Genomic DNA, 24195 nt, shown 5'->3' with positions numbered 1-24195 from the left:
TCCGGTCTAGAAAACCGAGATAGATCCGTTGCGCTGACCACATGACAGCCTCTATCCGCAAAAGTTGGCACTAACTTCGCTAATAAGCAGCGGTTGCCCGGACTACAGGCCACGGATTTTTTCTTTTTTTTTTGTTATGCACAGCGGAATGTGAGCGAGTTGTTTGGTATATTGTCGTGTTTGACAGGAAAACAAAACTCATATTTACGGACATTCTGTATTCCTGACTTCGTCGATATTTCTCTCTAAATACTGTTCTTTCATGGGATTTGCATTTTTTTTTCCCCCCATAATTTCTCCCTGTATTTTATGATGCAGAATTATATCTCGCAGCGATTGTAGTCAGACACTTTTCTGGTGACAACTTTCATAATTTTAATATTCATGCATCACTGTCATTCACAAATTTTCGTTACAATCTTTCCTTCATTCTGGTGACGAGTTACCAATGTACACATGCAATATCCTTAACCTCCCCGTTACATCTTCAGCACATGGACTGTGGCATTTGGAGAGGTGTTACTGAAACTTTGTGACGGTTCCAATTGTGGATGTATATCAAATGCATGCATGACACATTACTGTTGGCCGCTGTGTATAAAATAAACATAGAAGTCGTGGCGTCGCTAGGGGACGCAGATCGTTCCGACGCGCATGCGATAAAGACAGACTATGGTTCTGTCTCATTCTATCCAGGCAGAACCGGTAGCAGCGTCGAGGGGTCTGTTTCCCTGGAAGCTCCAGTCCTTTCAGTTGGGCTGTAGTGTCCGGGGTGGAAACAACCCCATTCACGCGGGGATATGCTACACGCAACCGCCCCAACTCTTCATAGCTCTGCCTACAATAAATCGACACTTCTCACATAGAAATATTGTAACAGAAATAATTATTTGTGCACAAGATTTAAAAAAATATATATTCGAAAAATGTTTTGTATTTGAAAAAATTATAGAATTACGTAATGAAACGCACGTGGTTTGGAGAAGAAGAGAGAGAGACAGATATATGCTAATCAACAAGTCGTAGAATACAGAACTTCTGAAATTATTTTGGTGTATCAGTAAAAAATTGTGTAGAATTTGTAACGCGTAACAATTTTGAAATTATAGGACTTACAACTAACGGGACCGAAGATGATGGAAGATAAGTCATATGGAGAGGAAATTCTTCAGTTAATATCTGGAGGTGCTCTGACAGGAAGAGAGATTCTTCTGGACCAAGATTAGGTGAGTAGACGTCTTTTTAATTACATTTCTCATTTATTGTTACGAGTGACAGTATTCGACAGGGCAGGCAAGAACACGCTGCTCTGAGTTATATTATTTCTTCTTCAAAATTTTTCTAACGCTGTATAAAGTTTGAGGTTTTCACGGCGGTGTCTATGAAGAATGCCGTCTCCTGGGATGTGGCGTCGTGTAGATATTGTATGAACCGACGTTTCGGAAGAACGTGGGTTTACCAAGATCTACGCGGCGCCACATCCCAGAAGACGGCATTCTTCAAATTCTAACACTAATTTAAGTTCTGTATGTGCTTAATTTCCTCATGAAAGTACACTCAGTAAGTCTGATATTATCAGTAATGCAGTTCTAGAGTTCAGACCGCAAGTCTCGTCGCATAAACGGAATTGGCCTGTCTATCGGATGTTAGTTAAAAAATACGTTTAAAAATGAATTTATATTGACGTTTTTTTTTTTCGGATTAATTTAAATCTGCATTTGTTACGCTATTGCTGTTTGCATAATGTAAATAAATCAACCACAAGTGAAATCAATTTAGTAAAAATGAAATGTCCATATTTGTAATGCGTAAATTCAACTTTCTACTAAAATAAAATAAAAGTTATCGATATTACGCAATAATTTAAAATAATATGAGTTATTTACGTGTAAGATAATTTAATTTGTTAAATATATAGTAATTAAAGAGTAATGCAGCGTTACTTTATAAGAACGAAACTTAAGAAGTCACAGTGATGTTTAATGTAATGTCAATTTTTTTATAATCTTCGTAACTTTAAAGGAAAGAATTGCACACTTATTTGCAGCGTTGCTAATTATGGAAGTATTTTTTATGAGTTCTAGAAACCCGAAATTAACGACCTTGGGGATTCACTGCGCTGATCACGTGACACCCTCTATCCGCTAAAGTTGGCACTCACTTCGCCGACAAGCGGCGGTCGCTCGGTCGGTATAATTCGCTTGCGGACTCAAGCCACGGAGTTTGTTTGTTTGTTTGTTGGACTTGAGTACTCAGATCTCATATTGTGTGTGTGTATATATATATATATACAGTTCCCCGTGGTCTTATTATTATTGTGTTACAGGAAGACTTATAATATTAATTATTTAATTCTAGTTTTAATATTAATTTTTACCCTTTTAATGTCAAGGTTTACTGTCAAGTTTAAACTACATGTGAACCACATTTAAATCAAAGTGTATCTGTTAATATAAATATTTACACAAATACAGTATGAATTCATACTGATCAATGACGCAATTCAAGAACTAGTACCTATATTCTTGTACGCCTGGAGATGACCCAAGAAAATGGTCGAAACATGTAGCGTTAGCACCAAAAGCTAATAAAAACAATGTTCACGCTCTCCCATTATATATCTTTGGAAAATAAGCCACTCGACAAGCAGATAAAGCCAGAGACGATGTGACAACCCAGAAGACAATACTTTTCATATTCGCCGCTATGAGAGCCTCAGGTCTCGCTCTAATTAATTTGATTCGCAACATGGTAGATTCGGAAACCGGATAGCTCAGTCGGTATAGCGACTGGCTACTGGCTGGACGACCGAGGGGTCGGAGTTCGAGTCCCGGTGGGGTCAAGAATTTTCTCTTCTCCACGTCGTCCAGATATTCTCTGGGGTCCACCCAACCTATCCAATGGGTACCGGTGGGCTCTTTCCTAGGGGTAAAGCGGCCGGAGCGTGAAGCTGATCACTCACCTCCAGCTAGTGACGATATCAAGAAAATGGGGATCTATACACTCCCCCATACGTCTTCATGGCGTAATGTTTAGTTAGTTAAGCATAGGGACAGCTTTACCTTTTTACAAGCTAGATTCTTTATAGAAAACAAAATGTGTTTTAAAATTGGAAGTGAATTTAAAAATTCTTCGGGCACAGTAAAATGGTGTAGGAATTTGGCCCGATATCGCAGTTCAAATCGCCTATTGAAACATTATTTCAGCTGGCAGGCTGGAGTAAAGGTATCGCTCTAAACGAATTTGAATTCGAATTTCAACAGGGACACCGGTTATCATGACTAAGATCTTTGATGGTTTTCTTCAGCGCCTCCAAGAAATTTCCAGGAATTTATCGCGATTAAACGACACTCGCTTCCTTCCAGACACTTTTTTACTTAATAATTCAGCATCATGTTGTCTAGATATTGACAGAGTCGTGAAACGAACCACGAACCACGACACATAATTTCCTCCCATAAAAATTAATTTATAACATTCGGCGCCGAAATTCTTATAAAGAAGGAAGTGAACAATAAGACTATTTATTTTTATGGCGAGGAAATCGTTGGCTTTAGCAAATGGTTTATGTAAGGCTCTGGCGCCCCTTTCATAAAATATTGTAAGCCTGTGTCTCGGAGAGTCCCTCTATATCTATACTTTGGGCTGTACCATAATGTTGTGGCGTTAGAAAGGCTACAGTGATGGAATATAGTTGCTGATAATTAATTTCTTGCCCACAAAATACACACATCTGCACGACATATCTACCGTTTACTTAACGAGGTTCGGAGGAGAATATTTGGATCTGAGAAGAGAGATCAGAGTCAGAGTCAGAGTCAGAATTACTTTACGACTGGCGGTTTAAGGCCAGTCAGTTCCTCTTTGTGCCAAGCCCTTTGAGACCCACGACCAGCATTTTCTTCCAAATGAACACTTGCGGTTATAGCCCTTACATAACATACTCTCTGATGAGAGGATGGGTCTCTCCTTTACAATTTCTGCTGGCCCTCGCCAACGCAGTCATTTTCGGGGCCGAGTCCCGCGGGACTCATGACCATAATTTACTGTCTCCGATTTGAGACTTCCCCAACCTGGAGGGCCAGGTCCCCGTATTTATACCCTCCAGGAACAGGGTGCCCCAGTTACACCCCCAGTCACTGGGTTCTGTTTTCGTCTCCTCCTACCACTCGCAGGGCTGCGGTGGATGTATTCTAACCTGCGAGACAAACTCGGATAATGAAGGCCGCATATAAAACACCGCGTCAGAGATTTCTTCTATTGTTTCGTGTGTATTCTTTTCCACGAGAATGTGTTTACCAAGCCGTTGCCAAGCAACATTAAGGGAGATATAAAGATATATATTTCTTCAAAATAAGGAAAGCAGGCTAAATATAGAACACGATCGTCAAAAACCAGGAGGAAAGAGACTACTTGAAAGAACTTTTTTGAGTTGGAGGAGTCACACTGATATGATCTCATTGACAGAGTATAGATTAACTTAACTTGGCTCAGGATAGGAACCAGTGTTCGGATTTTGTGAATAATTAATGAAATTTGTTACATTTGATGTTCTGATAGCTGTGAACATTTAGAGTACCCTCTTCTGGGATGTGACGCCTAATCGTCCACGTTTCGGAGGAACATACTGGCTCCTTTATCAGGATAGAATTGTAAGACAAGAAGGTAACCAGCAAGTCTAGAGTGAAAACCTGGTTCCGATAGGGCCACAAGAAGGAATCCACAGAGAACCAATAAGAGCAAGCAAAACAATAAATTTAGTTGGCCCTGAAACCGGCCATATTTTCAAACGTGTGTAGGTAAGTGGGACAAGCGACCAGTTGAATGTATAAGCAGACACAGAGATATCATGACGTCATATTCCAGAAGATTGTTCATAATGACTGCTGTGAGAACCTCAAATCCAGTAAAATATCTCCTATTTATAGACCGCGCAGCAAGAAAAAAGGTAAAGGTATCCCTGTAACAGGTCATGGAGGCCCACAAATTTGTGGGACGTCGAGGGTCGCACATTTTCTAGACAGTCGGTTCACAAATGACGGTGAATTTGTCAGCCTTACACTCCGGCCACCCTTTTCCCCCATGGAGATTCCTGATACTCATTTCTGTTAGAGGATGAGTCGACCTCAGGGACGTAATGCGGCTGTAAGGATTAGGTCAATTGAAAATTCCAGGGACCTCATCGGGAATCGAACCCGCCCCCTTCCGTCGAGTACCTTCATTAAACTAACGACACTGACTATAATGCATGAGTAACTGTAAAGCAACTGCACTCCGCTGAAGTGTGGGGTAGGAATTCTCCATTCAGAGACCGTCAGACATTCAAGGCTCTTGAAGGCGGGAGGGTTTCCAAGTGTCCAACACAGTGAAATGGTTCATTTAAAAATCATGACTACAGGAAGGAACACAAAGAAAATGCCTATTCTTTTGCGTGTAAGAAGATTTGAAGCATGAATTTTTAAAATCGTTTTAGAAAATGAAATGAAGTCTTGTATGCTGCTAGCGTTGTGATATTGAATTGTTTCGCGAGGGAGAAGCAGTTTTTGTTGCCGAAACAGAAGTCTGTACCAGCCAGAATACGGCATTGCTTATCATGCGTCAGGTAGATTTAATTTGAGCACCAAATACTCATTTTAAACAGACAGCAGATACTGTAAGAACAACGACATATGTACACGGAGTTGGGACAGCTCAGTAGACACAGCATGTAGTCTGCAGAATGGACGATCTAAGAATCGGGTTTCGACTCACGGACATCACTTGGAGTGCTTCCAAGGAGAGGCAGCCTGGCTACTGGCTGGAAGCCCGGAGTTCGAACCCGGCAGTGGGAAGATTTTTTTTTCTCCGGGGCCCACTCATCCTCCTATCCTGTGGGTACTGGAGGTGATTACCCTATGAGGTCAAAGCGGCCGGGGCGTCAGGCTCACTACTCACCTCCTTCGAGTGCCGAGGTCAAACTAATGGGGCTATGCCTCACCTCCCTCGTTTGTCTTCATGGCACAGTGCTTAATTAAGCACATGGAACAGTTTTTAGGGAACACACGGTAGCGTAGTTGGTTAAGGCTCCATGTTACAAGCCGGAAGGTCATGGGTTAGATTCTCGATGAGGTCATTTAAATTGACCTAATCCTGCCGGCCGCATTATGGCCCTGGGGTCGACTCATCCTCTAAGAGAAATGAGTACCAGGAACCTTCCTGGGGGGTAAAGGGCGGCCAGAGCGTAAAGTTGGCAGCCTCACCACCATCTGTGAGCCGATTGTCTAGAGAATGTGAGAACCTCGACGTCTCACAACCCTATGGGCCTTCATGGCCTCTTGCAGGGACAGCTTTACCCTACTTTTACCTTCATTATATTATGTTATTCATTTTCGGACTTATATTCTAAACTCGAATTTCGGACTTAACGCGATATTTTACTATTACTCTGATGGTTCGAATCTAACTCTTCGGCGATAAATGGTGAAATATTAGTTATCATATTAGTCCAAATGTAAAGTAAGACATTTTTCATCTTCGGTAAAATCCTACAAGACTACTTGTCACATGTTTACGAGTTATGACCGTTCAGTAAATCCAGTTACCAAACACCGCGTCTTGTGTAACGACAGTAACAAATAACCGGCCTACACGGCGTCACATTCCAGACGGCAATAACTCTTCATAGTCACGGTAAGAAGAACCTTAAATCAAAAGTCTGAAAAGTCATCAGCCATAATTCTGACTGTACTGGCAGTTCTGGAGCCCGTGTTGAACTGCAAATGGTAGACACATTTCAATCAATATTACAAAACCCACGGGTGCCGCTGGTGAAAGGATACTGTTTTAATTAATTCAAGCACCCCTCTGAAAAGCGATATATAGCACTAGAATTCAGAAACAAAAAAACTAAGTAAACAGAAGGAAAAGCAAATCGGTTTTCGCAAGAACTCGGCGCTTAACCGCGAAATGTGGAAATATTGAAGTGTTGCTGACGTATCCCAGTCTGTGTATCGACTAGGTTGAGGGCTGGACGACCCAGGAGCTAGTGCTCGATTTCTGGCAACAGATCATTCACTTGTTAACAACGTGCGAGCTTTGACCAGGGAGAATGGACAGGAGCGTTATGCTAATAATACTGTCACGTGTCACAGTGACTAATACGCGAGTTTGGATTGGTAATTGGATTTATTTAGTACTCGAAAGTGAACCTCGGTTGCTTTTTCAGTCTCTTTATCCTATTCACAGTCGGTAGGACTCCTTGGACGGAGGATCAGCCCTTCGCAAGGCCGATAACTACACACAGAGCAACAAAATAGAAGCATATAGAAATCCATGCCCTGACTGGGATTCAAACGCACGATCCCAGTGTTCCAAGACAGTTCATGCTTTAAACAGCGCGGCCAATGAGATCGGGGGAAGATTAGTGAATATTAAGTAGGAAGTGGCGAATATGGGACAGATAGGAGCCTAATTTGAGGTGCTAACACGGCATTTGCTTGGAGATACAAAAGAAAACCCTCCGTGAGGATAGCCGGTGTCGTGGCCGAGGCTTGAACCTTGAATCTCCGGAATACGAAGTTGGAGCGTCACCCTGCTAGACCACGACGTTTGGTAAAGGTAAATTTGTCCCTGTATTTAACTAATTAAGCGATATTCCATGAAAACGTATGGGGAATGGAGGTATAGCTCCAACATTCTTGACCTCAACACTAAATGGAGGTGAGTGGTTAGTTGCATGGCTCTGCCGCTTTACTCCCACAGAAAGAGAATACTAATTTACCCACATAATTTTTTTTAATTCGCTTAGTGGGGGGTCGAGTCCAGCTGGGTCCACTCGGCACGTCGGCCACTGATTGGCCTATTGTACTTACCCCGGGTGATTATGATGATGGAGAATTTGGTGGAGTGAAGATTGGCAGGGGAAACCGAAGTACTTGGATAAAATCCTCCCCAGCGCCACTTTGTCCACCACAAATCGCACTTGACGAGACCCAGGCTCGAACCCGGGCCGCCGCGGTGGGAAGCCAGCGACTAACCGCTTGAGCTATGGCGCGGCCAATTCACCCACATAAATGAGGAATCTCTTCCTTATGTTCGATTCCCCGCAGGGGCACGAAATTACCTCTCCAGAAAGTCCAGACCGGCGCAGAGGCCTAGCAACTGTAACCGAATGGGTACTGGGGGTAAAACTACAAGAACGTGAAGCTGACTGCTCACGTCCGTCTAGTGCCGAGGTTAAGAAATGTAGAGTTGTACTTAGTCCCCTATACTTCTTCATGGCTTGGTGTTTAGTTAATGAATTCCGGGTTTAAATTTACCTTTACACGCACAACCGCCGATCACGTTGGCCGCCCTGTCTAAGGCATGAATCTTCTCCGCCCGTCCAAACACTGAGATCCCGGGTTCGACTCCAACTCCAGGCATGGATATCTGTGTTGTTCTGTGTGTAGGTAGCGGCCTTGCGAAGGGCTGATCCCCCGTCCAAGGAGTCGTACCGACTATCTACAAGATACTCATTCCGTCGAGGTAGAAGAAGAGGAATATGCTACATAACGCGAGCTACTTAAGCGTCGAAAGCAGTCTTCTGGGATTTGGCACCCTGTATATGTGGTGTTAACCGACGTTTCGGAGGAGACTGTCTGCTTTTACCGGTTCTCACGGTCTCTTCGCTTGCAGATTTCTTATATTTTTCTTCTACCCTAAAGATGGAGGCGATACGTTCCTCCGAAACGTCGGTTAACACCACATATACAGGGTGCCAAATCCCAGAAGATTGCTTTCTTCATAGTCACCGCCGTGAAAGCCTCAAATCTTATAAAGAGAATAAGGTTGGATGGGCGTGTAGTTCGGATGTAGGGAATACAGAATTTTATGGGGAAACCTCTTAATAATGGCGAAGAAGTGGATGGAGAGTGGTGTGAAGAGAGATACGGAAAAGGTTTGAAGGAAATTGAGAGTAAGGAATTGGTTCAGTACCGTGTTACCGTGTTCTATGGACACCATACACTTCTTTGTCTAGTTATTGCAGCACATAATGTGACTGATCCATCAATAACTGAAATCTGTCATCATTATCCGTGTGCATTCTGTGTGTCCCATTTCACATCAGACACACCTCAGTGGCGAGGCATGTAACAACCGCTTTGCGGTTTGGGTTCTATTCCGAGAATTCACGTGATTCAAACGCGGAGGGACGCTGCTCGCCACACGACGCCTGACCACAGCGTCAGTTTATTATTATTATTACCAGTGTCACGTCCGTTGCGAATTCCACGATCAATCTCGTCACTTGTTATGTAAGCATTCATGTTATTAACTTCTCCCGTACTTCTGTGCTATCGAATTATATGATGAAGCAGATGTTTAACGCCATCTCCCACGAATAACACGCACAAAGTAAACTGTCTTCTCTATATACAGTCGTATACTACATTTCAGACATCAACATCAAAATATTGTGACATGTTGACCCCTACCGCCCCAGCGGTACGTGGCGATAACGTAACGCTCGCGTTACTACGGTAATAGGCGAGTTCCCGCCCCGCCACTCCCCTCCGCGGCGACGTCACCGAGGGATATCGCGGTCGCTAGGCAACGCGAATCAACAGCGGCGACGTTACGATAGTAACAACGGTGACCTCCGTTAGCGTTACATAGCAACACAGCGTGGCTAGCAACAAGGGTGCCTATTACGTGGCCGTTTTCCCGTATTGTCCGATCGAGGCTACATGGGGAGCAGCGAAGGCTATTCACAGTCAGTTGTACTGAGTTATAAAGTAACAGTCGCCGAGTCGAGACGTAGAGTCAGCCAGTCAGTCGTATTCTGGCATTTGGAGTGTACTAATTGTGATACTGCAGATAGCAGTAATCGTCAGATTGTAATTTGGGTGATTGTAAGAGCGAGTGTGAAATAAAATTCGCTACATCGAATACATCGAGAATTTATTTGTCGCGATATACCCCGCGATACGCGACAATATTATCCGAATATATACGATATTAACTTCATGGAGCTCAGCCCTTCTTGAGAAACCACCATTTACATAGCTACTCAAGAACTTTCCAGCATTTTATGGAAACTGAAGGTTCGTTAGCGTGTTCACAAGCGCCCTCCACTGGTCCCTATCCTTAGCCAGATCACTCCAGTCCATACAACTCCATCCTATCACTCTAAGATCAATTTTTTATATTCTCCGCCCACCTATGTCTTGGTCTACCTAGTGGCCTCTTTCCTTCTGGCTTTCCGACCAATATCCTATACACATTCATCTTCTCCCTCATTCGTGCTACATTTCCTGTCCATCTCATCTTCCTTGATGTGATCGTTCCAATTATACTTGGTGAAGATTACAGGTTAATGAAGCTCCTCATTATGCAGTTTTCTCCAACCTCCCTTCACTTCACCTCTCTTCGGTGCAAATATTCTCCTCAACACCCTGTTCTCAAACACCCTCAGTCTATGTTCCTCCCTTAATATCAGAGACCAAGTTTTACGACCAAAGAGAACCACAGGCAAAATTATAGTTTTGTGTATTCAGATTTTCTTATGTCGTTTATTCAAAGAATCCGTCTAGGTCCGACGCCCTTGGTAACATTTGTCTTCTCTATATACAGTCGTATATACATTTCTGACATCCACATCAAAATATTATCAATTATCACGGAATATACACGATACACTGAAATAAAAACTGCTCGCTCCTTAGTGACCTACTACTATTTACAATCCTTTGTCATAGTACCCGGAAATTGCTTAATGGCCATGGAAAATTTCACATTTAGAAATGTATAGTGTCAGGTGTAGGGAGTGATTGGATTTACTGATACCTTATACACACAACTCGGGACCACAGGCAATACAGGGCTATCGCTGACCCACACACTTTGCAGTTCACTATTATACACACGGTTCTCAATCTTCACAAGTCGTATCCTGGCAACGGATTTATAACAGTCTCACTGTCACTTCAGTTCATACATGGAGTCTTCTTTATACCGCCTAATTGCTATCTCGTCATTATTCTGCAACTGCCAACTCAATTCAGATCTTCTGCTCCCAAGTTCATATCCCGGCAGGCTGGCGTCTCGAAACTCGACTCGGACTCAACTGAACTGTCCTTTGCACGGACCACGCAGAAAACAGCCTCTCTGTTGTTGGAACCTCGTTACATAGCAACGGAAGTTATTCGATTGCTGGTTGCTTATTCGTTGCCGAGTCGTTGTCTATCAATGAACATCGTTCTGACTTCACCATTCCGGCTTTTGGACATCATGTCACAATACATAGGAAATTCTATTGTTAATAATGATAATAATAAGTCAGATTGCTACCAGACTACACGGTATCACGTCCTAGGAGGCAATATTATTCGCAGTGGTGAACGTTCTGGTTTCACCACAGATGACAACATATGTACACTTTAATTGTAACAGTGAACAGCTTGTTGAGGGCTCCATGACACTTTTAGCGGTAGTGGTAGTAGAAAGAGTAGTGCTACAGTTGTGGTAGTAAGTACTAGTGGTAGAAATAGTAGTGACACTGATATTGGTGAGGTTCTAGGAGTAGAAGTAAAGGCAAAAAATGAAGTTGTCCCTGTGCTTAACTAATTAAGTACTACGCCATGAAACTTGTATTTGAGCACTTACTCTCCGAGTTCTGTAGAGTACCAGATGAAATGCTGAAGAGACCAATCAGCTGCCAGAACCAGCCTCAGTTTCTAATTAGAGGCACATAAGCCTCATATCTGGGCAACTGTGGTAACGGGAAGCAATTCTAACAGAAGAACATTCATCATGCAACCAACCAATGCTTTGCGTTCTATTTGCTTTCTTGTTTAAAACACTGTAACCGGATTGTGGTGACCGAATTCTGGTCTGGTGGGAGAAGAAAGGAGCCAGAGACCGCACTGGAAACTTACGGGAGCGGGCGTTGAGGTCTCCGAGTTCGGGCATCAAAGAACGACAAGTTTCCGATTGCTGTATTGCGAAGTTATTGCGGGGACACGCCGTAGCACTATGGTACATTAAGCTACAGTCCAAATGGTCGTGATTTCGATTCCCAATGAGACCACTGGATTTTTTTTAATTGACCTAATCCTTCCAGCCGCATTATGGCCCTGGGGTAGACTCAGCCTCTAACAGAAAAGTATCAGGAATCTTCCTGGGGGTTAAGAGTGGCCGGCGTGTAAAACTGACAGCTTCACCGCCAATTGTGAGGCGATTATCTAGAAAATGTTTCAGCCTCAACGTCTCACAACCCTATGGACCTTCACGGCCTGTTACAGGGATAGCTTTACCGTTGCCGTTACCTAGTTATAGAATTGTCGGAAACTAAAAGAATTGTCCTTAAAATTCAATAAGTATATTTTATAATTCCCATCTCTAGTTACAGTTTATAACAAATCTTCCAGTGATTCGCTTTTACACATTATAGTACTCGAGGGAAACACTGAATTCAGGACCTTACTAAAATGAACACTATGAACTAGAGACGTTCTAGGAAGAAAGTTTTGCTTAAATAATCGTAATAAAGTTCTAAAGGTCAACACTGTAATATCGACTAAAACACTGTGGCTTTTTACTTTAATTTTATGATCCTAATGTATATGTATAACTGAGATTACATGTTTCGTTTCAGTAGGCACAACAATAAATCAGCAAACACTGAGGAAAAAAAGGCCATTTTCAGACTAATTGTAGAGTGATTACTAGTGAAACACTCGTTGAGAATTCCACGGAGGAATCTTTTGATCCGTTATACAAGTTTAGTGGCTACTAACTTCCATTTTCTGCAGTATTTAATTCCAAATTTTTAAGTTATCGAATGATACATTAAGGCCGACGTCTAACGGCATTTCCCGCGAATTATACGCCCAGTCAACCATAAACCGTCTCATTTATTTGTTTTAAACTTTACATTTCCGTATCAAAATATTATCATTGCGCACGTAATGGACACGATACACTGAAACGAAAGGCTGCTTGCTCATCCGTCACTACATAACTTACTTTTGCGTAACGGGTTTAAATTCGACAATTTGTTGCTATCCTAATCCGAATTTACATAACTTCAGAAATTTCATCTCGTGCTTGCAAAATTATATATATATATATTTATTTATTTAGGGGTGGTAAGTGATGTATAAAGCCGTGCCATAGCCCACCACATGAGCCAGAGTTCAATCTCAGGGTTCCCTTTTTTTGGATATATATTGGGCAAAGAGCGAAGGGCTCTTTTGAACTCGGTAGTGTACTTCCGGTTTCCGTAAAATGCTGGGAAGTTCTCGAGTAGCTGCACAACTAGTGGCTTCTCAACAAGGGCTCAGCTCCATGAAGTTAGTTATTAGACAAAGAGGCACTTAGAATTCTTCCAGTAAACCTCTACCAATTAATCTATATATTTCGACCAGTGCGCAGTACCCACCTCTCATCAGATGCTAGTATAAGAAGCCCATTTTGGGGCTGCAATACCAAGGAACTGGGTCTCACCCAAAATCCACAACTAAAAATTACGTGTAGCTTACAAAATTTCTTGAGGTATGTGGCTATTACTTTTACATAAGGAATGAACTACAGAAACGTGCAGCAGACCGAACTAGCCTTCAATAGTAGTCAGTGTTGCCTTGGTGACAAGGCTGTAGTCCAGGTACAAGGGTTCAAATTGGCGCCTCCGGCTCGCTGCCATCTCATGGTGACTTCAAATACAAGCAATGGTTAATAAAATGCAATAAAGTTCTTCTTACAACATTATTTAAAGAGAACGGGTTTCCTTTAATAAGGGAGCATTGACTTTACGAAAATATTTCAAAGGAATATTCTTGAAGTATTTTTATTAAATATTTTACTTAAGATGAAAATATATGAATCTATAGCGTGTTTAATATTCTACGTGTGTTCGAGACGTAACATTTCAGGCTCTTTGACCTTCAGAGTGCACCTGCTTTCGCATTCCAAAACTCTGCATTCTGCCCACACAGTGTATCTATGTGTTCCGTATGGCTCTCACAGTAGACAGCGACTGTTTCCCCAAACAGCATTAACTGGTTGGGCTTTGCAGGGGAGACGTAATGTGTTTCCTGTGAGGTACTAAGTGAACTCTTATATATTTTATTTACATGGACTTGAAGCCGTCAGGTTCGCAGTATAGGGCAAGGTTAGGGCAGACAGCAAATATAAGAGGCTTAAACTTGGAGGAGGTAAAGCCTACGACCGTTATAGCGTAGATAAGTAATATAGGCATGATCTGTTCTGTAAAGTCTGGACTGACAGAAGAGTTGTGTATAGTTCAAAAGGAAGAATGTTCAGTAACACGCTATATGTGCGATACGTACACTTGACAAAGACCAAACATGTTCATAAGAGACAAACCCATCCTCTCCTCAGAGAGGATGTTACATAAGGACCATGTCCGCAAAGGTTCGGTTGAAAGAATCTCTGGTCGTGAGTCACGAGGGGCTTGGCGTCAAGAACGAAATGATTGGTGGTAAACCGCCAGTCGTAAAGTAAATATGCCTCACTGAATCTTTAAATTCATAAATGGTCTCGGAACGAACCAAAAATGACTGTGCTGGCGAGTCCAGCATCAATTTACTGCTATGCTAACCTCAGTCGTTAAACAGATTAAATATAGTATTTTTCATTTCTCTTTTTATTTATTCATTAAAATCTCCCACATGGCAGTGGGATTTCATGGACACAGAAAACATTTTCAAAGAATTTGAGGCTGGTATCCGTAATGGCTCTCATGACACTTTGGGCATTACGTAATGTTGTTAGTTGAAATGGCCTCATCAGAGACCCTAGCGCCGCCGACCTTAATGTGTTGGCACTCAACACGAACAGAAGAACGGCTCTCGTCATAAATCCCAGAGGCAACTATGATACAACACTTCTATTCTGCTCCACCTTTAGCGTGTTACAGCAAGAGTACAGTATGCGGTGTCTTACAGACACTGAAACGGCTGTATAAGTTGGCCACACTGACAAATCTATATAATTTGGAGTTAGATTATACCTCTGAAAATTGAGTTTCTCATAGTGATGATTATAAGCCAAGACCGCTCAGACGTTATAGCAATGGGCTATATGCTGGACAGCCGGGGTTCGATTTCCAGCAGGGTCAACAATTTTGTTCCTCCTCAACAACCTCCAGACCGGCTGTAGGGCTCACCCAGCCTCCTACCCAATGGGCACTGGGGCATCTTTCCTAGGAAGCTTCTGCTTACGTTCATCTAGTGCCTAGGTAAAGAATGGCGGAGCTATACCTCCTCTCAACCCATACGCCTTCGTGGCTTGATGCTTAATTAAGCACAGGGATAACTATACGCTTAACTTCTTACACTTGTGATGATTATGAAAACTGAAGAATACCGTCTTCTGGGATGTGGCGCCGTGTAGATATTTTAACTGACGTTTCGGAGGAACGTATTGCCTCCATCTTCAGGGTATAAGAAATCCTGTAGCGATGAACCAGGGTGAACAGGTGTCTGTGGTTCATCGTTCGCGGATTTCTTATCCCCTAAATATGGAGGCAGTAGGTTCCTCCGAAACGTCGGTTAACAATATATCTACACGACGCTACATCAGCGAAGACGGTATTCTTCATAGTTACCGCCGTGAAGACCTCAAATCTTACTATGAAATTTGTTGTATTCTGTGATGTGTATGGTAAACGCTTACCGACGTTTCGGAGAAATGTGCTGTCTTCATGCGGGTGAAGGAATAAATCTCGATCACTTTATTGCTGAGAGTCCGTTAATCAAAATGTCAGATTCGAGAAGTCTTCACCGCCAATATTTAGTCGTAACGGATTATCTTTGACGAAGGAATTTTTGTCGTCTTGGAAACTGTTGAGGAGACCTACGAATGTAGGGCAAAAGATGGCCAGAACAGGCTTCTAGAGCGAACCAATGGGAGTGAGGAGAACGGCGGAAGGTCTGAAGCACTAGACCTAAATGTTTTGCTAGAGGTGATTGCTCAGAATGCTCGGAGGTATGTGGCCATTACGACGGTCAGAACAAGGAAACGGTCGGCCTAAAGAACCTGTTTCAAGGGCAGAGTGAATGGACGGAAGGAAAACTTTTTAAGAGATTTCATGTTTGAGTGGTGGGGGGGACGGAAGAGGAGAGAGGCAAGGATGAAAGAATCGAAGATTTTCGAAAGGACCGTTTTGACAGAGTACAGATATGAGGAAATGATGGCCCGGAATGACAAATGAGTGGTGTGGGACGTCAAGAGAAATGGAATATCTCTCTCCTTTGGCAAAACGGAAATTTCAAGGACCTCAGATTCTTTTGGCTTTTTGTCCTTACTTCCAAATCTTTCGCTCGGTGACTCTATTCATGCCGTCCTACTCCTAGTATCTGACCACTTTCTCCGCATTCGGTCCCATATTTTACCCTGTAGATGGAGGTAGAATTTTCCTGTGAGCACGAACTGAATTGCTATATACTCGTATTCTGCCCACACAGTGTATCTGTGTGTTCCGTATGGTTCTCACAATAAACAGCGACTGTTTCCCTAAACAGCATTAACCGGTTGGACTTTGTTATGGTGATATAATGAGTTTCCTGTGAGGTACGAACTGAATTGCTATATATTCTGCCCACACAGTGTATCTGTGTATTCCGTGTGGTTCTCACAGTAAACAGTGACTGTTTCCCTAAACAGCATTAACCGGTTGGGCTGTGTAGCGGAGACGTAATGTGTTTCCCGTGAGGTAAGAACTGAATTACTCTGTATTATTTAGAATATATTCAATCTTTGCCGGAAAGAAAAGGATTCCTCATAATCATGTAGACGCGCGATACGTACACTTGACAAAAGCAAATCCTATTGATAAAAGACAAACCGATCCTCTTGTTAGAGAGGATGTTACATTAGGACTATGATCACATGGCTTCAGTTAACAAAAAAATGAAGTATCTCTGGTCGTGAGTCTCAAAAAAACTTGACGCCAAGACGAACCGACTGGCAGTAAACAGGCAGTGGCAGTGTAACTCTGATTCTTACTCATCTTTAGAGGGTTAAAGATCTGTAAGGGTCGCATTATGTAGCCTCAAACATACCAGATGTTTCAATGAATATTGAGTTAGAACGTAAATGACTGGGCTCGGTTGTGATGTAAATTGAGGTAATATACGGATATCTATTTGGAGGGACGGAGGAAAATCTCGAAGAACTTCAATCAGGATAGCCGATGTTCCAGCCGAAATTCACCCCCCAACGAATGCGCGTCACAAGCATTAACGCTTCTGTGCATTGACTATCGTGTCGAAGGCGGAAATGGCATATCTGAGGTGCTCTGTACACAATTTGAATTCATTTATAAATGTGCTGAAGAGAGAAACTGAATTATGTAAGATTTCTGCGGCTGTGTACTCAACACCAAGGCCAAACAGGATCCACTTGTATTTCAGAACTACATTATAGTAACAGGGGGTTTTAGGGTGGAATTCACGTGACTGTGTGTCAGAATTCGCCGTTGCCATAACGACTGTTCCAAATTGTGACTAATTAACTCATCCAACACACGCAGCCTGCGAGCATTCGTATTCACGGTTCAAATCAGCGTTCTCCTATTACATATGGAAATGACAAAGAGCCCCATGTATTCCTCGGTCTGTATGAAGGGTAATCAGATGAGGGTGCCGAACAAAAATTACGCTAACTTCGCTACATAAAAACTAACCTACGAGGGAGAGTCAGTAAATAGGACAAAAATGGATATAGAATGCAAAATATGTGATATTAGAACCCGGAAAAAAAGATCTATTTCTCGACATATCGTCCACCAGTATTGATATGCTTGTCCTATTGCTTTACCGGTGCGTCAGAACCCGCGGCATAGATGTTTTTTGACTGTTGTCTCAGCCACTCCAAAAAATCCGTTTCTAATTCTTCGCTATCAGCGAAGCGTTTGCCGTCCAGTTGTGAACCGTTTTACACGACAAACATTTCCTACCGTGAATATCCTTTACATTGAGTGTTTTGCCCACAAAAGAAACACAACAGAACGATGTTCTTCGGTAGTATTATCCTCAAGCACGGTCGTCAATTTGACTACTAAAACCAGCCTCTGAATATGTACATGCGTCTATGTTACCTAGACTGTCATGAAGCTGGACTGTGCTGCTACCTAGTGATACATATAGAAAATTATCACGTCCATTACAGCTGCTCTACTTCCATTTGTGGCCCATTTACTGATTCTCTCTTGTAAATTAATCATTCATTAATGATCTTCCACTAGGAACACCTAGATGTAGGTGGGAAGATAATATTAAAATTGGTCTTAAATAGGATAGGGTGGTATGGATTGGATTAATCTGGCTCAGAACAGGGACCAGTTGATGGCTCTTGTGAATGTGGTAATGAACCTTCGGATTCCATAAAATGTTGGGAAATCCTTGAGTGGCTGAGCAACTGGCAGCTTCTCAAGAAGGGCTCAGCTCCATGGACTTAGTTAGTTCAGTGATTGTCTATTAAAATTAAACATAACGAAATATTGGGTTTTCTCCCACCGAGCTTATTTACATACTGCGTTTCCTGTGAGCTACAAAGCCCAACCGGTTAATGCTGTTTAGGGAAACAGCCGCTGTTTATTGTGAGAACCATACGGAACACACAGATACACTCTGTGGGCAGAATATATAGCAATTCAGTCCGTACCTCACAGGAAACACATTACGTCTCCGCTACAAAGCCCAACCGGTTAATGCTGTTCAGGGAAACAGTCGCTGTTTGTTGTGAATGGAGAAATGAGAAGATGCAAGAAGAGAAAGGAGAAAGGGATCACGAATGCAATACGAAAACAAAATTCCCAATTATTTTACAATGTCTCTCTCTCTCTGTGATGACGTAGGTCTGAGAGCGTTAAAGGGTACAGGTAGCTATTATATTGCGTTTTGACTCATACAATTAATTATTTTAATTATAAATTCTCTTTGGAGCAATACAGAGAAACTTTTATCTCAAAGTTCATTAAAATAAAACCCCCATGGGCTGCAGTGTTCTCCCGTGTATAAATTCGTCGCTTAAATGAAATGTTACTGCCCTAGTGTTACCAATTAAACATGTAATTTGAATTCAAGCATAGAGTAGCAAAGGTTGGCAGATATGCGCTTTCCATTCTTTCTCTTAAAATTTTTAATTTCCTTCAACCTGCTTATCTCTGTGCGTTACCCGACCATGCATTAGAGAAATTAAGAACCGTGACAAAGGCAGAGTTAACAGTAGCCTTAAAACTTTTCGTGTTCTCTCCCCCGCCAGGGTTAATTGCATAATTAGACCCTTAAAATTAAGTTCCCCTTCAAACCACAAACGGGAACCTTCAGTCCACCAATGCAGAGAGAAAAAATTGTATCTTTCTGATTTCGTATTGAATTCCAGCGCTTATGCCACTAACGTGTCAGAGGTATGGTCTAACAAATTGAATTATTACGTCATTCTCTTTAAGACATAAAAATTACCTCCATTACATAGACCAGTCGGCTAATGCTGTGTAGGAAAATACTGTTTATTATGATATGCAACATGTATTTTTATTGCTAGTAGAGTGGGACTAAGTCCCTTGTACTGCGGCCACTTCTGGCCTATTGTACCAGCCCCAGATGATAGGTGAGGGTGATTGTGGAGCAATTGGTGGAATGAAGATTGGCAGGGGAAACCGAAGTACTCGGATAAAACCTGACCCAGCGCCACATTGTCCACCACAAATTCCACTTGACCAGACGCGGGATCAAACCCACGCCGCCACGGTTGGAAACCAGCGACTAACCGCTTGAGCTATGGCGCGGACTCAATATGCAACATGTAAATGTTCTGTTGAAAGGCTCAGGAATGTTGAAGGAAGTGATGTATGTAGTAAACAGTGTGTTGTAAAGAACTAACCCTTTCGCATATTTTGACGGTTGTGAGACGTCCACTTGAACAGGTAGCCTTGATTAACTTACTGACCGTTAAAGGCCATCGGATAAAAGTTAAAAAATGCTCTTCACTTATTTGACAACAAATGGAGCGTGAATATACAAGATAGAGGTAAAGCTATCCCTGTAACAGGCCTTGGAGGCGTATAGAGTTGTGAGACGTCGAGGCTCCCACATTTTTTTCGAGACAATCAGCTCACAGATGGCGCTAAGGTTGTCAGCCTTACGCGCCGGCCAGCCGCCTTTTACCCGCCAGGAAGATTCCTAATGCTCATTTCTGTTAGAGGCTGAGTCGAGCCCATGGCCATCGGGAATCGACTTGTAAGTGATCAACAAATATATTCAGCATTCCAAACCCCGTCTATAGGCACACCCCTACACGTGTCAATGTGCCCAGCACTATTAGCATATGAACATAATTGACCTTTTTTTTTTCCAAGAACACGATTCAAATCGAACTCGTGACGTCATGATGGAATTGAAGTTTACTCAGCTTGAGCCATCCCAAATATAACGCAACGCCGCCCATTCCCTGCTTTACACAGTTCGAAGTTAGCCACAGGCGTGTGAGCAAATTTAGGTTGAAGAGATTTTCTGTGGTAATAGATTTTTCGGCTAGAATTTCGTTTTCATTTGTATCGAGGAATTGCATTCCATTTCAATTTTCCATTTTCACTCCCCTTTCCCTGTAAAATAAAATTATCACGCCACTGGTTTTCAAACTGAGGACCCAGCCTTCACGTGTGGAAATTAACTTAAAATACTTAGCCTGTATCAAACAGTATTTCGCAGAAAATCGAAAAATCTGTTCTGAGACTAGTCAGAAATTTACTGTAACATATTGTTTCATCATGAGTTTGAATCCCGAACTTCACGAATATATGGGTATTTGTTATTCCCCTTTTTTATTTCGCTGAGCACAATGTTCATTTGTAAATCTTCATGGATCCTGTGGCTGTTTATGTACCAATGTGCGTTCAGAATGGATCGGAGAGTCTTGGAGGATTTCGATGCTGGAATTTGTGACTGCCGCCCCATATCTGAATTCCATTGGTCCATGTGGGTTTGAGTACTACTCTGTATCGGAGGAGTTCGCTTTCTATTGCTAGTGTTGATCTTCTTCCCAGTAGCCGGTCTACTTGTTTGGCTTTTAGGTTGTGCTGTTTTCTTTTGGATTTGATGTTCTTTGCCAGTCTTCTATCGAGATGCATGCCCAGGTATTTCACTTCATTTTTCTCGGGTAGATCAGTGAAACGCCGGTCACGGTAGCCGAGCGGTCTAAGGCATGAACTGTTTTCGCTCGCTCGGAAGCCGGGATCGTGGGTTCGGATCTGTTTCCTGTGAGGTACGAACTGAATTCTTATATATTATTCTTATACATTGCCGGTCACGGTAGCCGAGCGGTCTAAGGCATGCACTGTCTTCGCTCGCTTGGAATCCGTGATCGTGGGTTCGAATCCCACTCAGGGCATGGATGTTTGTGTGCGTTTTCATGTGTTTGTGTACAGTTAGAGGCCTTGCGACGAGGCCTAGGCCCACTGGGGCTGTAGTGCCAAGGGAAAAATGAAAAAAAGAGATCAATGGAACACGACCATTTCCTGATAATTTAGCTACACTCGACCCTTTAGCCCGAAAGCGGTATCATTACGAGCGAAACCCCGAACTCTGTCTCTGCTGTGTACAGAGTCAAACTTGTGCAACCCTAAGCAGAGCTGAAGTGAGGATAACACAAAATCTGTACTCTGATTTGGCACAGCAGTTCCATAATCAGGCGATAATGAATTTGCAGTGGAATAGCGGATGGCCGAAATTGGGAGCGACATTGATTTATCTCATCTTGCGGTAACGTCGCTTCCGAATGCAAATCGATCCCCATGAAACCCGTCCGGGGTAATCACTGTGCATTGACACGTCTTTCCTTTTATCGAGGGTAGAGAGAACCGACGAGCGTCGGGACGCTTCTATTCTTTGTCACTACACTTCGCGTCTGTGCCTTCTCTGAACAATATGAATAAAACGAGTTCATAACTATCCGTCCATATTTTCCATCTCTGAAAATATTAACTGGATTTTAGTTAAATTTAATACTGGAGGGGCAACTGTGCTACAAGCCGGAAGGTAGCGGGTTCGATTCCCCATAAGGTAACTGGATTATTTTCAATTGACCTAATCCTTCCAGCCGCACTGTGACCCTGGGGTCGACTGAGCCTCTAACAGAAATGAGTACCAAGGATCTTCCTGGGACGTAAAGGGCTCTCGACGCGTAAAGATGACAACCTCACCGCCATCTGTGAGCCGACTGTCTAGAAAATGTGGGAGCCTCGACGTCTAACAACCCTATGGGCCTCCATGGCCTGTTACAGAGATAGTTTTACAGTCGGTTTTGTGACAGCATAGAGACTTGACGCCAGAGAAATAGGGGTTCGATTCCTGGCAGGGATGAGACCAGGTCTCTTATACAATGGCAACCATGGTTGTTTCTCTGGGGATAGAGCGGCCAGGGTGTGATGCTGACCACTTCTATGTAGTGTGGAGGCTATACATCCACTTCACTCCACTCCAAAGGCCATAGTGCGGCTGGAAGGATTAGGTCGATTGAAAAATCTAGCGACCTCATCGGGAGATAAATATTGTTTAGTCAAGCGAATATTAAACTCGCTAAATTCCGAATACTGAACCCAAATAGGAGCTGCTTCAGAGTACAGTGTTATATAGCGCTTATAGCTGACCAACTTTGCATATAACGCTAAAGTTTCGCCCGTCCAAATTCATCTATCTATCCCGTTGTTTGAAACTAAGGGTTGCACGATCCGTAACTACGGAAACACCGAAAAAATAATTTCGCTCCTCCGGCTTCTCTCGTCTGTAAAGAGATTTGCCTCGCAACTTTACTGCCTGTCCACTCCAAGGGTATCCAAAATGCTGATCTTAAAACACGACTGGTTACAAATTGGAAGGCCGAAAGACAGGGGTTAGATTCCCAGGAAATGTAAGGGCTCTTTTATTTTATTACAGCATTTATGCCGCCTCTGGAGACCAGCCTATGGATGCAGGGGGGGCTCTTTCCCCGGCGAAAATGGGTCGGTTATGAGACTAAACACTCACTTTTACCTACCGTGAGGTTAAAATGTGTGAAGTTCACTTTACACTCCCCCATACATCTTCATGGCATGCTGCCTGGTTATGTACACAGACATACACGTATTTATCTTCAAGCAAACATAACCACACAACGGTAATGTCTGGATATATGAAACAAAAGTCCTAAGACTTAATGTATAATCAAACTGGACAGAGTGCACACCATAAGAGTGTTCTGAAGACACCCAGAGCCACCAGAGAGTAAAATGCGGTCATGAGTTCTGTGGGAGTCGGAACCGAGAATCACTGTGCTGGCGAGGGCCAGAAGCAGTTTAGCAGTCGGTACATCGTAACATAAAACACAAAATTCTAGCAGAGTTCTTTGCAGTTTATAAAGATCAACTGATGCCGGCTTATGAATTGCAAGTCAGAAAATTATAAATTATTGTCACATAGTCGTGTGACTATAGACGGGGTTTGGTTTAGATAATAGATCTATTGACCACTTATAGGTCGTAACTACAAATAACTATAACACTATCGCTATTTTCACAATTCACAACTCATTACAACATACACTCTAGTATGCTCAGTCTGCTACTAGACGTTTCTTGCTAACGGCTCCAACAATAGTTATTACTCTGCTTTTCATCTCAAGCCCTCTCTTTACAGACTCCCGTAGAGAAGTGGCTATTGATAACTTGCAGGCTGGCGACCATCTCACACCAACCCCCTAGTCTACATTTCACAGACTGACTTTCAGCTATCTAAGGTCTAACCTTCGTTCCGCTTATAATCCCTCGGGGTGGACCACAAAGAAAACACAGCTCTTTTATTCTTAAAGTTCAACTGTTGCTGCAGAGATGTGTTTACCGCGCCGTTGCGTAGTAACTGCCGCGGCGCGGACCACAAGAAACCTCGCTTCTAACAGTTCCTCTGTTGTCGCGTGTTAATTCCTTGCCGTAGGGATCTGTTTTGTTTGCATTCGCTGCCTAGCAACGGGTCTGCACGCTACAGTATATAAGCTAAATCTAGCAAAATTCATACTTCAGCATCGTAGCAATTGACAGCAAAATAAATCGAACAAGCTGATGTGGCGGTAACATTATACAACCTTAGGGCCCTTTTTTAGTCTAGATCCCCCCCCCCACCTTCACATCTAATCCGACTTCTACTGATTTCTGACTCGTTACAGCCCGGTTAAAGTTGA

The 24195-nt window shown here is 42.7% G+C and overlaps 1 protein-coding gene across 2 annotated transcripts in view; it reads left to right on the top strand.

Moving 5' to 3' along the window:
• Positions 1 to 718: 718 nt before the first annotated feature.
• The window catches only part of LOC111862506 (dipeptidase 1), a 214131-nt gene continuing 190654 nt past the window's right edge, over positions 719 to 24195 (top strand). For both annotated transcript variants that reach the window (XM_023847979.2, XM_023847978.2), the window contains exon 1: positions 719 to 1226. The gene's annotated coding sequence lies outside the window, so the exon portion shown is untranslated. The remainder of the gene's footprint in view (positions 1227 to 24195) is intronic.

The sequence above is a fragment of the Cryptotermes secundus genome, unplaced genomic scaffold (genome assembly GCF_002891405.2).
Source record: "Cryptotermes secundus unplaced genomic scaffold, Csec_1.0 scaffold816, whole genome shotgun sequence".
Taxonomy (NCBI): domain Eukaryota; kingdom Metazoa; phylum Arthropoda; class Insecta; order Blattodea; family Kalotermitidae; genus Cryptotermes; species Cryptotermes secundus.
This window is presented reverse-complemented; position numbering and strand designations above follow the sequence as displayed.